The sequence below is a fragment of the Haliaeetus leucocephalus genome, unplaced genomic scaffold (assembly GCF_000737465.1).
Source record: "Haliaeetus leucocephalus isolate CR32 unplaced genomic scaffold, Haliaeetus_leucocephalus-4.0 Scaffold229, whole genome shotgun sequence".
In the NCBI taxonomy this organism is placed as follows: Eukaryota; Metazoa; Chordata; class Aves; order Accipitriformes; family Accipitridae; genus Haliaeetus; species Haliaeetus leucocephalus.
Window position 1 is genome coordinate 12996168 of NW_010972665.1, and position 17337 is coordinate 13013504.

General features: G+C 40.2%; 1 protein-coding gene across 2 annotated transcripts in view; it reads left to right on the top strand.

The window, feature by feature from the left end:
* The window catches only part of REEP3 (receptor accessory protein 3), a 40648-nt gene that overhangs the window by 211 nt on the left and 23100 nt on the right, over nt 1-17337 (top strand). The window lies entirely within an intron of this gene.

Consider the following 17337-nt stretch of genomic DNA (forward strand, 5'->3'; position numbering starts at 1 on the left):
GGCGGGGGGCGCGTCGTGCGGGGCCTGTTGGGTTGCCGGGGCGGGGGTCTGGGGCCAAGTGCCGCTGTGCTCCCTCAACCGACGGCTTAGAAGTGCTGTGTTAGTAATGCAAACCACTCTGCTTTTAGGAATTTAATTAGTTCAGAGCGCTTCCCCCCCCACCACCGTTGAAAGGAGCGAGGTAGTGGGAGCTACGGTTCTGCCCCAGAAGTGACACTTGTCTGGCAGCTGTTGAGCTGCCTGGTGCCACAGAGGGTCGTTGTGCTTCCAGAAGCGCCCACAAAAACATCACCGGGTGAGGACAGGTTATCTCTCTTGGTCACACCGTGTGCTTCCTGCTGTAAGTGCGTGTTTTCCTAAGGCTGTGTAAAGCCAAGAAGCTCAGGCCTCTGGTGCCTGTCACACATAAATTGTAAGCGTTGCTTGTAAACTGATCCAAATTAACCTATAAAATCTGTTTGGTAACTGCTTTCCTTTTAAACTTGTGGCAGAGCTGAAAGGGCTAGGAAAACGCTTGGGAGTGTGAAATGGGGTCTGTGGTGAGTATAGGTTGTCAGCTGATGAAGAGATGGACTGGCAGTGTTACTGTGTACTGGTCTTTCTAAAGTTGAGGTTTTGGCAACCAAAGAGGCAAACTTTCTTAGGTGAAAAGTATCATCTTATGTGTTGTCCAAGTTCTATTTGAGAAAGAGTAAACTCTAGTGCAACCTCTGGTCTTTTTCTTAGGCATTGTACTGTTCCTTCCTGAAACCGATGGGTTATTTTGCTCATTTGAATAATATTCCCTAATAAATGTTGAGTAGTATTTGAACAACTGAGTCTTCCTTGTGCTCCTTGCTGAGTAGGTCTGTGACTGTGGGGGCCCCGGTGCGTATTGGGTTGCTTGAGCTGAGATTTGCTGTGTGAGACTTTTTGCCAGGCAAATGAAGTGAATCTGCTCACAAAGCAGTCCAACAAACATCTGAATTAGTGCAAAGTATGTAGCAGGAGAGCATGACCCAAAGCAGGGCATAATAGGATTTTCCTGTTTTGTTGGTGACAAACATCCCCCTTAAGCTGTCTAGTGTAATTTCATCTGAAAACCTTATTTGTTGTCAGGAAGCCTTCTCATCTGCTGCCTGTGTTTTCCTGCTGCAATCTAGTTGCCTAGATAAGTAGCAGTCCTTATCCCTCTCCCTGCCCTCCCTGAGACTTGTTGGGTAATTGAAACTTGCAAAGTAGAGCATCGTGTTCCAGGATTGGCAAAGGATGACATTGGTTTGGAAGAGAGAGCCTGTGGGAAGAATTGCTGTTCATGCACTTTGTTAATGTGGTCTTCCCATGGGCAACACACAGCACTAGAGGCAAGAGGCATACACTTACTTTCTGTATATCAGATGTGGCTGCTGAGCCTGTTTCTACTTTGTTATGTAGAAGCAGAACCAGAAAATTTTTATTTTAACAACAACTTAGACTGCATTGGTTGTAAGGGTAATATCAGCAATGCTGAGCACCTCGATTTCTAATGACCAGATTCTTGAGAAGTTAGTTGGTTTTTCCCTGAAATGCTAAGGTATTGTATTTGCATTGTGAGGTTTAAGTCCTCTACAGGCCTAACCAATAGCACAGATAATCAAGAGAATAGCTACTGCTATTCACAGACGTACTGCAAGAGGCAATAAAGAACAATGTGTTGTGCAGTTCTGTGTAGTTTGGTTTTCTGATTGCTGTTGGTCACTCATTTGTGTGCCCTAATTATTTTTGCTGGGAAGGGTGTCCTTAATATTATTCATAAATCCTCTCTGCCTTGTGTCCTTGGTTCCTAGCTGTGGGACTTAACCAGTTTGCCAGTATTCAGCTTCCCAGGAAGGTGGAAGTGTTCAGTGAGAACTGGGACATCTTTGAGACTATTGTTTAACTTTGCTTTATAGAGCAAAATTCACGTGAAAAAGGAAGGTGGGAAGTAGCACAGAAGTAGATGTGGTGTGACATAAGAGGTATTAATTTCAGTGGTCTTGAGATTGTCCTCCTCATCCTCTTTTCTCAGTGTCCATTATGCTATCTTCCTCTATTTGATCTGTTTTCCTTCCTGGTCTCTTTCTAGACTTACCTGTTCCAGTGGCTTTGTTTCTCTGACTTGTGTGTCATGAGTTCAGAAGGCATATACTACCTTTTCCTTAAACGCCATAAGAAAGATGGAAATATTTTTAACCACTACATAGCTGCTAAGACCTGAGGTTCTCTCTTACTTAAGTAGTGTTTTAATTTTGGTGCAGTGACTTTCTGTTGTGTATGAGAGCTATGGATATCCTATGCTGTCTGTAGCAAGTCCAAGAAGCCCTGCTGTCATATGTGGGCAGCCATCAGGAATGCCTGTTGTCTTGACTGGTGATTGGAAGAAGCAGCAGTTGTTCTGGCTGCAGCAGAACTCTCCTGACTGACCTACTATTTTTCAGGGCCAAAAGAACACCAAAATATTAATTTGTAGGTGTGTCACAGTGGCCTCTGCTGACTTTAGACATGGAGGACTTGTTCAGATATGCATGTCCAAAGCAAACTGACTTCTGGTTCAGTTTGAGAGTCTGCAATTTGGGGTTAATCAACTCCACTTAAATAGTTTGGTTAAAGCTTTAAGGAGCTAGGGAATGGAGCTAGTGCAGAATTAGAATTCTTAATTGCATGTGAATTGTTTCCAAGAGTCATGCACAGGAAACGGGGAGTGGTTCAAATTCACTGCTCCACATAATAATCTTTGGCAAAACTTCGTTTTAATGAAATCTTTTCCCTTTGCCCTATAAATGCTCTTATATGTAGGCATCTAAAATGTGAAATACCTTGTACTAATTGTATGTCTTCTCCTGTCAAGAAGCAGATGACTTGAAGTACATAATTAAAATATCTTTTCATTTTAAAGCTTTGTGTCTATGGGGTGCTGCTGTAGTAAGTATAGGTCGTTATTAGTTGTAAAACACTGGCTATTGCAACAGTTTTCAGAACGATTACTGCAGGGTTTTTCCTTTCTTCACTTCCAAAACCAACAGGAAGATAGTAATTTCTTTCAGAGTCTCAGAAAACTTCTTGAAGTGGTACACCTTGTCAAGTTCTTAGTCTTTAATGGTGGGAATAGCTTTTAAATTTGTGGCTGCCCATTTCGTTAACTACTAATAGAGCCTGTGCCTGACTTTTAGTTGCTTTGATTGCTCATTCTTCTCATTTATAATGTCTGAGCAATTGTGTACACATCAGTTGCTGAGACAGTATTTAATAGTAAACACGCTGAGTACTTGTCAGTCACAGCCTGGTATGGATGAGATCAGACTATCCTCTTGTGCCAAGCAAAGATGTGAAGCATCCTAAGTACAAAGTAGATGGCCATTTTGTTCTTGCAATCTGTTAAAACAGACTGTTTGCTGTAATCTGTTAACTTTTTTCCCCTCCTCACTTAAAAATGAAAGTTCCCCCATCTGTGTTGCTTTTTAACACTCTCCCTACCCTCATGTTTAAGTACATACTTTGTTTTCAGTAAAATTGGTCAGCAGTCATGACTGTTGGAAGGGAGAGTTGTAGTGGTCCACAGGAGGACATATTGTCTTGGGTACTAGTAGTTACTTCTCTGTCTGCTTGTACTTACAATAACTGCCTTCCCCAGCCCCATTTTAGAGCCTTGCAAGGACCAAAAGATGTACAAGTAAAAGATTCAACAAGTGTTCCTTGGTTCCGATATTAGATTATAATTGTAACTACATTAAGCTGGACAAAGACTGGGGCATACAGGATGTGACCTGAAGGTAGATAGTATTAGTCTCTTTCAGCTTTTGCTACTTTACAGATTGGAGCTGTTTGTTTCATGTCCAAGGCATTCTCTTACTCTACTTTTAATACTTCTGTTGTTGTTTTTCGACATTTCCAGACATCCCGCTGCCCCTAGAACTACTAGACATTTGAGAACGGGTGGCTGAAGCCATAGCTTCTGTATTGATTGGATTGTTGTCAGGAATATCTGGCTTAGTGTAGTGGTGATGTTTTATGTAACTGGGTATGCTTTGTTTGTAAACCTGGATTGTGTCTTCCTCTTGGAATACAAATTCTCAATTACAAGCAGTAAGTACAAAAATATTTACTCTTTTGTTTGCTAATCAACATGCTGTCAAACATGTCTTGAAACAACCATAATTCCTCAGATGGAATTATGTAATGATACCACCACATGTTGTGTGGAAGGAATAGCTAGATACAGCCTAATCTTCAAGTTGGAAGGGCCATTTGTGGGAGAGCTTCTTGGACTGTTTGTAGCCTGGCAGGATGGTTCCAGCTGAAGTATTGTATTGGGTTTGTGTGGTGGGGTTTTGGTAGTGGGGGAAGGGGCTGCAGGGGTGGCTCCTGTGAGAAGCTGCTGGAAGCTTCGCCGGCTCCAAGTTGGACCCGCGGCTGGCCCAGGCCGAGCCCATCAGCGATGGTGGTAGCGCCTCTGGGAGAACAGATTTAAGAGGGGAAACCTGCAGTGAGTAGGGGGATTGGAATGTGAGAGGAACCCCTGTGCAGATACTGAGGTCAGTGAAGAAGGACGGGGAGGGGAGGAGATGTGCCGGAGGAGGGGCTGCCCCCGCAGCCCGTGGTGAGGCAGCAGGCTGTCCCCTGCAGCCCATGGAGGGGAGCGGGGGAGCAGATGCCCACCTGCAGCCCGTGGAGAGAGGAGCCCACGCTGGAGCAGGGGGATGCCCCCGAAGATGGCCGTGACTCCATGGGAAAGCCTGTGCTGGAGCAGTCTGTGAGTGAAGGACTGCAGCCTGCAGAAAGGACCTGTGCTGGAGCAGTTCGTGAAGAACTGCAGCCTGTGTGAAGGACCAACACTGGAGAAGTTTGTGGAGAACTGTGTCCTGTGGGAGGGACCCCACGCTGGAGCAGGGGAAGAATGTGAGGAGTCCTTCCCCTGAGGAGGAAGGAGCAAGCAGCCTTTTGGTGCTTTGTTGCTGGCTGGGCTTAAACCACGACAGATATGAAGGATGTTGAGTGCTCTTGGATGCTGAATGCCTTCTAGTGTCCCTCCAGTTTAAAGGCCTGTAAATTGCTGCTGCACCTGTGGGGAAGAAGGAGTTGCTGTCATGGTGTGAGTGACTGAGATGGAGAGATGTGCTGAAATGTCTCTCTCGCCACAGAACAGCGAAGATTCAGTCGTCATGTATCAGTTACCCTTGGCACTTCGTGCTATGCTTAAACAGATCTTGCTGGCCTGTTGCTGGGAGGGGCCATCCCGCCCTTCACCCTCTCCTCATTCTCTGCTTTCCACAGGGTCCAAAAGTTGTGTGGCCACAGGGGGAGTCTGGTTGTGTTGTCAACTCAAATGAAAATTAGCATGCTTGAAAGAGGTTAATCTTTTTTTTAGTTGCAGGAAACTGCACCAGCTCATGCTGCTGTAGTTGCTAGGTAAGTGCCATGGTGAGAATGAAAAGTTGCAGGACAAAACCAGCATTGTTTTTGGCATCACATATTACCAGACTTGTTAAAGGGTACTCTGAAGCTACATTCTTCACTTGCACATTGCTGCTTATTCTTTCCTGTAGTGAAACTAGTTCCAGTAATAATGGTGCAGCTGTTCTAATCAACCAAGGTGTCAGATTTTTTTAAAGGGTCTTAAATTTTATAGGTTGAAATCCGTAAGCATACATAAGGATTAGGGATTAAGTGTATTGTCTTGTCTGTGTGAAAGTTTAAAATAATTTACATAATTGAACAATGAAATCATCAGAGCACTTCTCTCCAATAGCTCAGCTTCTCAGTTAGGCAATCCTAATACGTACAGCAAAAAGTGTCTGCTCAGTAAACTTGACTTGCAATACCTATTCTCTAAGTTAGTGCACTGCAAAATGAGTAGCTCTGACAGTTTGTTAGAAATGTGTCCCCACTGCCTGCCTGGCACACTTTTCCTTAAATCAATGTTTGCTACGCAGTCTAGCTGCTCTTTTCTTTCCTGTGTTTGTGGGATTGTATAGATGCAGAGCATGCGTGGTCAGTGTTCACAGCCTATGGCAGGCGGGTGGACTAAAGCTTGCTCAAACAGATGGAGCACAACTAGAGGCATACTGTGGAGTCTGACATTCTTACTTAATGATCTTGGCATGTACTCCGTTACAAATTGTGCTGAAATCCACATCTGTGTCCTATGCATTGTAGATAAAGAAATACCAAGAACTGCATGGTCTGGCACAAAAGGACATTTCTAATTAAAACAAACAAGCTCCACTCTTGCATGTTCCACAAACCAATGTCTGCTTCTACTGAGCGTATTTTAGGCTCTTGAGCATTTCTGCAACCTTGATGGAATGGCTTGTCTTTCCTGGTTATTTTGTATGTAGAGCCAACTCCTGATACGCTTATATAAGGCTGAGGAAGATCCCAAGCCAAATTCTGATATTTTAAAAAATCTGCTTTTGAAGTTTTGGAATTTTAAAACCTATACTATTATCTGAAAGTATTAGGTTTTTAGAGAAGAAAATACTACAGCTGAAAACAATATGATCTCTCTGTTGTGAATCTTTGAAATTTTAAAGCCCTGCCAAACTAGATTGTAACAATTTACCACTGGACAAATGACATGAGGTGTGGAGAGTCTAGGTAGGAAAGGTTATTGCAGGGTTTTTGCTGACCAGTCTGACTTTAAACATGGCTGGCCTTGGTGGCACTGAATAACCAATCTGGTGAGATGTTTTCAGGCGTGGGGGAAATAAAACACTCCATAGTGGCTAACTCTGCATTGAGCCTTTTTCAGCCATCGCTGTTACTTTCCAGTTCAGTTTATCACTGACAAAATAATAGGGAGTTACTTTCTTTTCTGTTGTGTTTTATAGCTAGTCTGCAAGCATCGACTTAGAAGTAGGTTTAACTAGATGAATGTTTTCCCTGTGTTTATCATCTTTGAAATATTGCTCACATATCCTGAAGACAGTTGGAACTTGCATTTGAAAACTACGTGCAATTTCCTTCAAAAGCCTTTAACCCAGCATTTAAATGCAAGGATTCACAAAGCAGAATTTTTCCTGAAGTGAGAAGTCTGACATAATTCTTTAGTTTTTCGTGCTAATAAAGCTGTTGGAACTTGAAGTGCTTGAAGGGGAAAATCAGAAAACAGTTTGTGCTTGTGCCTTCCTGCTACTGTGTCTGCTGGTGTTATCCTCCCTCCCCATTTTGTAACTTGTTGATCAAATTCATGGAAAGGAGAGTGAGGAAAATGGTCACTAGCTTAGAGATAACTTGATTAGTTTTGATAGTATAGTAACATTAACTTAAACTGTAATGTTAAAAAAGTTAATTCTTTGGCTTTGTGTTCTTATTCACTTTTGTCTGCTAATTTTTTTCCCCAGACTAGGACTTTGTTCTAGAACACATGGTTTCCCTTATGTCTAAAAGCATGTCTAGTGTTACTCTGTTGAAGTGTATTTACTATTAGACTGTTTTAGAAGACAGAGAAGAAGCTGACCTATTCACATTTTTCAGCAGCGAACAGCTTAAAGTTTACTTGGAAGACAATACATCCACAGAAACATGTAATACATGTTTTAAATGACTGCTTTGGCAGTCATTAGTTTGCCAGAGATGCAATATAAGCAGTGTTGGTTTTATTATTCTACATATAGAACTTTGAGTGGTAGTTTTTCTTGAATAAAAGTTAACCTTCAATGCTTTAGATAAAATGGAATTTACATTTGTGTAAAGAGGATGATGTGAAACAGGCAAATTACCTTTCATTTGCATTTGGCAAATGACATTTCTGAAAAGGCGTACTTACGTTCCCTCTGTATCTTCTGGTTTCTTAGACTGTTTACGTATTACCAATCAAGCGTATTCGTGTTAACAGAATTCTTCTCTCAAAAATGAGCCTTTGGTTAATTAGCATAGTGTGCATTATCTTTTTTTTAAGAACAAAACCTACCCCTCAAACTACTTTATTAATGCATGAGTCTCTAAAGAAAAAACAATAAATGACTGGGGTTCAGAAGGGAGGAAATGAAGGTATGTTTTAGCATGGTATTTTTGACATTAAGGTTAAGTTACTAATACAACTACATGAATAAGTTTGGTAGAGAGTCTGCATGCTGGCAGTTCTTGGCTTGGTGTCTAACAGTGTATTCACGGAGTTCTCTAAGTACCAGTTATAATTGAGGAAACACGTATACTTTGGAATGACAAGACCAGATGTTATCTCAACAGTATCTGCCAAATACAGATTTAATAGAAGAAGCCTTTTCCTGTGTACAATGGGGAAGTTGGTTTTTGAGTGTTCTAAGAGGCTTCAGAAATGCTTTTCTGGGTCATAAGATTAACAGAATTGTTTGGAAATCAGGGACCTTAAGGCAAAAATTGAGATGTAAATAACTTATGATGAAGAGCAAAAAACCCAGCTGTCTGGGGACGAGAAGACAGGCTAATATTTACCTCAAGTGTTGGTGTTATGTGGTTGCACTTTTTTCTTTGCTCAAATTCTTATCTTTTTGTAGCATTTTCTGGGGAGAGGCAGGACCTTGAGGCTGGTCTGTGACAACACCCTTAGGTTCTAGGATCTGTAATGATTGAGGAGGAGCTTTCTGGCCCTTTGGGTTATGAACTTCACTTTTCTCTCTAAAACCAGCCAGCCAGATTAATATTCTCCATAGGGTGGCCTGCAGCAGTGTTGGACACTTTTTTTAATTTCAAAGAAATGCAACCCATATGATGAATGTATGGTTACATGCAGTGTGGTTTGTCTTTCACTTACAAATGGCTCAAAAATAAAATGTGGTTTTTCTTGGAACAAGCATAAGCCATTCTTAGTTGAAACTACTCCTATTTTAAATGTTAGTTTCCTATAGCTAGTTATTCTGATGTTGATGGTGTTCCAAAAATGTTGAGGGAAGATCCTGTCTTAGAGCAGCAAGCAATGGCATGATTGTGGATTTTAACGTCTCCAAAGTCTCGAGTAGACCAATGTAAGGTGAAAAAGCAAAGTTGACAAGGTAAGAATCCAAATGGAATTCCATTTTTTGTTAACTATATGGCATTCTGAGGTATTAGAGGGAATGAGTCTAGACTGTAAGTGATGGCTGAGGCCAGGATGGGGAAACTCCAGTGCAGTGGCTAGCTTTAAAGCCCCTTTCCAAAGCTGAAGGAAGCTTTAGATTCCAAAAATGGTTGAGAATGAGCACGGCTTTATAGTCTTTACTTGAGAGAATATAAACTGTTTTTCCTCTAATATTGAAAATAGATTACTGAACTTCCATAGTTCACGTTAGATACGTCAGGTCACTTTTTCCTTATGCAGCTGCTGAAACAATAGAGAAAATATGCTTGAACACTTTAATATAAATAATTTCTCCCTATCTGATGCAGGTGAGATTTGGATGTCTATATTGTGCAGTTAAGCACAGGCTTCCCATCATTACTTCCATAGCTTGATTGAAGGTAATATAACTTAGGGTAAATATGCCCAAGTTAGTGCTAACAAAGGAAAAGCCAGCCTTGGATTCTTTCAGGCAACTAAAAATTTCTTTTTCCCATCATTGAAAGAGCCACTAAAAATACTGAGTTATCTTGCTTTGGGACTTAGATACATTAATGGGTGAGGCTACTTTAAACATTAAGTACAGTTGCTGTAATGAGAATGTATTTGGGGGGGGGTATTCTGGAGATGTGATGTTCATGTATTTTTGACAGCATTTGCTTTAGTTTGTTTCTATCAGCTGCAGAACTTTTGTCACTTAGTATTGCTGTTCTTCAGCTATGCTATCTTACTGCTTCTGTTCCAATTTCGTACTGGATAAAAGATCATTTTCATATGTGAATCTGGTTCTTACCTGGTCGTTTCAGCAGGATTGGGATGTTGGACATCTTCAAGAGCTGAAGCTTTAAGACTATTGAATGTGTTGAAAAATGTGCAGGAGTTGGCAGTACTGAGGTGATAGTATTTGCTTTATTCTTTTATGCTAGCTTTGGCTCTCCAAACATCTGTCTTTGCTTGTTTCAAAATTTACTGTGGCATGGAGCAGAGAAACCTTTGAAAAGAAGTGGCCACTGACTTCATATGAGTGACTCAAACTTACTGTAATGAACAAGTTTTCAGTGTGCTGGTTAGATGAAAATGGAAGGTGCTTGCAAGGTCTTTCCTGGATTCTTCTAGAGTATCCTTGATATGAAGGACTTCATATTCTTTATACAGAAATTAAGACCTAATTAAAAAATTGTAGGAGTGTCCAAAATTATTTTGAAGACACTAGACACAAAGCTTAAAAGTAGTAAGTAGGTAAATAAGAGAGCTGGTAATTTTTTTACTTCAGTTTATCAAAGCCAAGAAACTGAGTGTTGAATGCATATGTAACTTTAAACTTCATGACAAAATTTAACACCTCATTCTTGAATTTGTAATTTTAATGTTAATCTTGTTCAGCACTTCGTCTGCATTAAATTAGTGATGTCTTTTAGGAGCTCATCAGAAGCATCCTAAATTGAGAGGATCATGTTGCTCATGAAAACTCTATGTGTAGGTTGTAGTACCTCAGAGTAGTAAGTGTAAAGAATTTTTTCAAAAACAAAGCAGCTCGTAAATGTGTTTCTGTCAATCACCTTTATTATGTAAACTCTTTTAAAGCATAATCACCTAAAATAGAGTTTATGGCATGTGACAGGTTCTTCGAACATCCATGTAGGTATCAGCTTTCATCTTCAACCTTAAAAAATAATTGTGGTCTTAATTGTGTTCTTGCTCACCTGCTCCATGGAGTAAGCTTATTCATGCAGGTACTAAATAAAAATAGAAAATATCTGCTGAAAATGAGAGTTGGTTTGACCTTTTTCAAAAAAAAAGAAAAATAACAAATTAGTCAGTTGGTTTCTTCTGACATCTTTAATCCAGCTGTCAGTCCTTGCCGATCATTAAAAGAAAAGCACAGTTCAGTACAGGGACGCATCTTTGTCATTGAACAAAGTCATGCCAGCTTCTCTTAAGAGCTGTGTGAGAAGTAGATGCAGTCGTTCCTAATTGTTGGCTAGTTCTCAGTGTTCAGTTGTGCTTCTGCCTGATGCCGCAGGTGGCTGCTGTGAGGCCACAGATACTTCGCTTCCAGTGGTAAACAGCCATAGCAACAGGTGAAATCAGGGATTATTTAAGGTAGATTTGAAGGAAGATAACTTATTGGAGGTTTGAGTGTGAGCAGCTTTGGAAATTAATACTTCTCCAGCAGGAATGAAATTCTGCAATTGAGCTTGATGTAAGAGCTAGTGAAAGATTCAAGTTCTCTAATAAGGGTTACTCTGTATTGAAGGCCTTTAGTGTTTGCTGTTTATCACATTGAAGTGTTATAGATGCATCTTGTTTCCGTTCCTCAGTGTGGGTGCTTGGAAGTTATGAGCTCACCTGCTGACTGTTCTGCACATGTGGTTGAGCTTAGTAAGTCTGCAAACAGGAAATAGTACAGGGATAGTAAGGAAGCTATTACAGTAGTGGTCAAACACGTATGTTGAAATAAAGTGATGAATAGGTAGGCATGCAGAGAAGTGACTAAAAGTTTTTTAAGAATTTCTATTCCTGCTACTTTTTCTATTTTGCTTTCCAATACTAGCTTTTTGGAATTTTCTGTAGTGCTGGGTTTGTTGGGCCTTTTGACTATGTTTTGAACAGGATTTGAGAGCTGGTGGTGTGTGGATTTTGATTTGTTGTTTTTTTTGTTGTTGGGTTTGGGGTTTTTTCTTTTTTTTTTTTGTATGACATGGTGATGGTATCTCCAGGCTTATACCCTTCTGTTAAAATATGCCCAGGCTACCCAGCAGCACAAGAAAAATTGGTCTGTTCTGGACACAAGTTTTGGACACCATCTTCAGACACAGGCATAGATTCTTCTAGTGAGATTGATAGGCAGTAGCTTCTCCCCAAGTACTTCTGCACTGTATGTGATCTATACATGACCAACAGCTGGGTTGTTTCACCGGGTTTGTGTACCAGTAATGCCCTGTCAGCTCTGAGAAGAGAGTGACTGAGTGAGCTGTGCACTGATGCAGCTTGTCCATGTGAAAGACAGTCTCCAGGCTGATTTGTTAGAGAGGGTAGCCTGGGTTTTGCTTCAGGAGTTGTTTTTAGCAGTACATTGTTCCAGACTGCCGCAGGCCCCTGAGAGGGCTGTCACAACGCACGCGCGGTAGGTTCATTGCTGGGAGAGTGGGATCCAAGTGCCTTGTGTTTTGGGTATATTGCTGGCTAACTGAACTGGCCTAATAGGCTTCAAGCCATATGTAGCCTGCATGTTGGAAATGCAAGGTTAATTCTTGCTGAAGGAGGTAGCACATCTAATGTGTATTCAGGTATCAAGTGAATTAAGACTGCTGTCTGATCTTTTTTGTGTTATGTAGGGTTTTGTAGTAGCAAGTAGAATGAGTAGCAGGCAACCTAGAAAAAACTATGAAGTTTCCAGCACTTTCAACTCTTTGAGCATATGGAGAAAACAAATGGGAGTTTTTAGGAGGATGCATTTATAGGTGAATTTTGCTGACGGTAATGGCAGGAAAGGAAAATCCTTGTTTTGGACTCAAAGAAATGTATCTGCAGAGACAATGAGGTTTCAATGTTCTCTTGGCATCTAAATCTTGTTTTCTCTGAGAGAAACCTGGTGAGCCTATGCGAATAAGCGATCAATCTCACTTGATGTATCCTGCCTGTAAGTATGTCAGTACTTCCACACAGATTCCAGTACAGAACATCCCTTACAGAAGATGATTTTTTTGGTGTGCTCTTTTTAGACTTCTTTCAAGTTTCAGGCAGGGCTCTTTCTGTGTTGAGAGAACTTGAAGAGTATTTGGCAACAGGTTCCCTGTTTTGGGATAAATCAATAAAGTAGTATTCCATAAACATGAGTGGATAGGATACACGTAATGGAGCCTGGAGCTCTGCATTGGGAGAAAGACTTAATTGTCTCCTATCAGGCTGCTTGCAATTATTATACTTAGGACTTATTAAATAAATGTTCCTGACATAGGAAAGTCTCACTGTTTAGTAGGATTGGTAGGGAGGTCACTTTTCCCCTTAAAACTTTAAGGTGATTTTCAACTGCTTGAGTAATTGCATTACTTTTGGTTATGTTGTGCTTTGGAAGAATCTGGCAAGTGCTTTGGAGAATTCCAGCTTCCTAAGCTGGAAGGTTAATAGCCTTCTTGCTCTGCTCAAGAATGTGCTTAATCAGATCTATCAGTGCTTCTGGGTATATTCTTTAACTGTTAAGACCTCTTTTCTATGGCTATTCTTTGTATAAGAATGCTATGAAGATTTTAACAAACCTGTTTCTGATTGCATTCCTGCCTTTTGGTAACTCTCATCTGCTAAAGGAGTTGCTGAGTTTAAGGTTTGCTACTGTTAGCAGACATGTTCTTTTAATAGGATTTATGGGATTTCCCATGTTCCTTGCCCAAGGTGAGGGGTGAAAGAAAAAGCAGGATGCAATTTGGTGTGAAGTTCAGGAGCTTATCCTCATGCTCCTGTCTCTGTAACAGACTAGCATTTTGGTCCAAGTGTATTTGTAATTACTTGAATACATAGTCTTTTAACATAGATTGTTATGGTTAGTGGTGTATATCTGAATGTTGTCTGGTAGCAAAATGGAACTAAATTCTGTCAGGTGCTGGAGAGAAAGACTTTGTTTAGTGCCTTTCAAAAACATGGAGGACAAAAATGCCAGTGTGAGCTTTTGTTCGTCTGGACATGTAAAAACCTAGGAGTTGGCTGGCTTAGTCTAGAACTTACTACCCAGTTGTAACCCTCAAGGGGTGTTGGTGGGCACAACTGAGAGTCTTGCTTTTTCCCTTTAATTGGAGGTTTGGGTTTTGGGGTTTTTTTTCCCCGAATAGGATTCTTACAGATACTTCTTACGCCTTATTTTGAGCATTAGGGTACCACACAAAGATGTGTAGCAGTTGTAACTTAGTGCATAACTGATTAGCCTTACCACTTTATAGCCAAAAAAAAAAAAGAGAGAAAAATCCAAACTGCTTATCTTGTATGGGGATGGCTCACAAGTACATGAGTAGCATACAGTCTGAGCAAAAATGTTTCTGCTTTTGCAGTGTGTGCTGATTGAACCTCAGTGGACGCATTGTTACGGAGTATGGCTATCTGCCTTTTTAAAGCCAAGAACAGCCAGTCAAAGACTCAAGCATTGTTCTTCAGACTAGATTTCATTCAGCTATTTAGTTTCCATTGGCAAACTTCTCTTCAAAAGAAATCTTGCTTAAACTAAACTTGCTAACCATAACATGGAACAGTAATTATAGTTCATATAGAAGCAAAGTAATACTAACAACATCACACCCTAGTTTCTGCATAGATACTGTGGTACAGTTAAGGCTTTCATGCCACACAGAGCTGGGAGTCACCTATGTTACTTCTGGTATTTCTGTGGTGTCTGACCTGCTGTTAGAAAAGCTTGTGTGTGTATATAACAGGAATGGAAGATGCTCCTATCATAATTTGCATGTAAAGGCTAGTACTGGGAAGGGGAACTGGGCATGGTCAGCAAAGTAAGGAAGTATAATTCACTTCCATGGTTTTGTGGAGATGGGGAGGATTCTTTTATTCTCCAACCTGCCAAATGCTGTCAAGTGATCCTTCAGGATGTAGATGCATATTTCCACTGTAGATGCACACATTAGCAAATGTCTGTGCCGAGATCGTCAGTCTGTCAGTAGGTGGACAAATCGGTGTCATCTCTGTTACCAAACTTGTTAAGGAAAGGGAGCTTAGCAAATGTCATTGTCTGCAAAGTATCTCATATTGAGCGAGTTTCCTCAATGGCTTTTACTATTAGGGAACACTTGTGACCCTTATCTTTCTGGATTTCAGAGGAACAAAAGAATAAAGTGCCAAACGCTATTGCTTGCTTCGGGCAATTCTTTGGCAGTGTGAACAGCCTGAAGTCTTAAATGCACTGTTGGTTTAATGGCTTAGTGTTTTGGGAGTCTGGATGCAAGTAGTCTTTTTCAGCGACTTGGTGGCTTTCATTTGTGTCTTGGTTTTTTGTTTTGGGTTTTTTTCGTTGTTCGTATTTATTTATTTGTTTTAAACATTAACTTTAGAATTGTTTACTATCCAGGTTAAATATGCTCGGTGCCAGAGCAATGTGTGTACAGGTGGCTGATTTTTCAGTTAACAGTCAAATGCAAATTCAGTTGCTTTGCTTCAGAAATGAGTTTTTCAAATAGTTGTGCACTTTAAGGCTATTCAAACTGTAAGACTGTGATAATACAGGCAGTAGGTTGTTTGTTTTAATACAGCTACATGGATACACAAATACATTGTTTTATTCAGATTTCAAGGCTTTTTGATACTTTTTTTTTGCTTTGTATTTTGATTTTTAATCTCCTAGTGTATTTGAGAAACATTTCTCTTTAAATGAACAAAGTGTCTGTAGAGGAAGCGGCTGTACCAAAACAGGAATGCTACATTAGTTGCTGAGCACAGCTGAAAAACTGAAATAGCTAGGCATACAACTGGCAGTAAAATTACATTGGTAAGCAAGATTATTCATATATCTACTAGTAAAATAAACGACATCACACTCAGCTGAAATCTGTTTCTGTCTGTGGAAACTGGCTTTGTTTTTGCCAGCTACATTAGTGCAGTGTGCTGATGTCCAGTGTGAAATACAAACTGCACTTTTAAAAATAGCACTTAAGCTTTTAGATTTGAAAAGCCTTGGAATAATTGGGCATATCCTCGAAGTGTGTTGTACAGTTACTGTAGAAATACTAGAGGAGGCATGTGCTTACAATGCATAGCAGTAGGTGTTGCTAACATCTTTGAAATTTTGGGTGGTATTGATGCAAACAGGAAAACTACTAGAAAATGCTCGGCTGTTGTAGCTATCTGTGTCAATGATAGTGATTGTGCCCAGGCTCCCTGCTGCTCCTGTTCTATGTGTTTCTGCTTCAGTCAGCTGCTGTGATCTCTCTTTTGCCTGTATACTAATCTATCACGTATAGATTGAGGGTAAAAGTGGATTTGCTGACCTTCAACTCTGCTCACTGGGGACAAGTTGGCTTTTCTCCTGTTGATTTGCTTGGTAGCTTCAACTAAGATTAGAGGGCTTTGCCCATGTGAAGGAAGTAGTGATGCCAGAGTTGGCAGCAGCACCATGCCACACTTAAACTGTCAGCTCTGGCTCTAAGGAGATAACAGGAACCACTACTGTGAAGTTTTTATTACTGGCTAAATGTGCTGATGTTTTTCAGTTTAGACCCATCTACCCCACAAGGCCCTTTGAAACAAGTAGCAGTTTTTCTAACACTTTCATGTTACAGCAGTATTGAACACTAATAAGTAATGATATATTGTGGTGTTATGTTTCTTGTTCTTTGACTTTAAAAGTAATTTCCTGAAAAACACTTCAAAATTTAAAAAGTGAGTACTAAAATAGGGATTTTTTTTGACTCCTGATTTGACCAGTATTGAGTAACATAAAGATTCTCTAGTTAGGGAAAACTAGCTACCTTTGTGTTTGTCCTGTGATAGTGTTCTCATTTAACTTGGTCGTCTTTAGTGTAGGTTTATGATCTTCTTAACTGTTACTGTAATAAGCTTTCTGCTTGAAGATCAATTGTTTCCAAAGCAGTGTTCTCAAAATTCTGTTCTGTCCCAATTCTTGTTTCTACCAGATTTTAGAGGATGACACATTCAGAGGATAAATTGCTGTTTAAATTTTAAAATATGCTTTTTTTTTTTAAATAGTAGTGGTGCTACTTGACAGCAAAGTGAGTCAAAAAGTATACACCAAAAATCTGTTAAGTGAAAGATTCAGACTGTTTCTTTCATGTGCTTCGTAGCAAGAAACTTACATGTGCAGGGTACTGGTAGCTATCTAAATAACTTTGGATTATTTTTTGAGAATTTGGGAGAGGTGCATAGATGACCAATAATGGCATATAATTATGCAGCTGTCTGACAGTTGGTAGTGGTTATGATGTTCAGGAACTGCTTTTGTATCTTTTCTTTGAACAGATAAATTTCTGCCCTTATAAAGTCTGTGTTATGTTATTAGGATTAACAAGGTTTTCCTTATCTCTGATACTTTATGGTTATAACTTCAGCCAGAAGAACAAGGAAAGGTGAGAGCCATTAGAGGTGATGGGTTACTGAACAGGATATTCCGCAGGGACAAAAATGACAGGAATAGCTGTTGGCTGCAGAATTTCGTGAAAATGAAGGGTCTTTGGTCGCGTTTTTCTTCTGTTTCCAGATCTCCTGTTATTTGGGTGAAGTGAGGTTTTTAACTTGTTGTCAGGCTTTTCTCCTAGTGGGGAATAAAACCATTCAAGGTTTTTGACTGTTGCTTTTCTTGGCTTTAGGATGAAAGG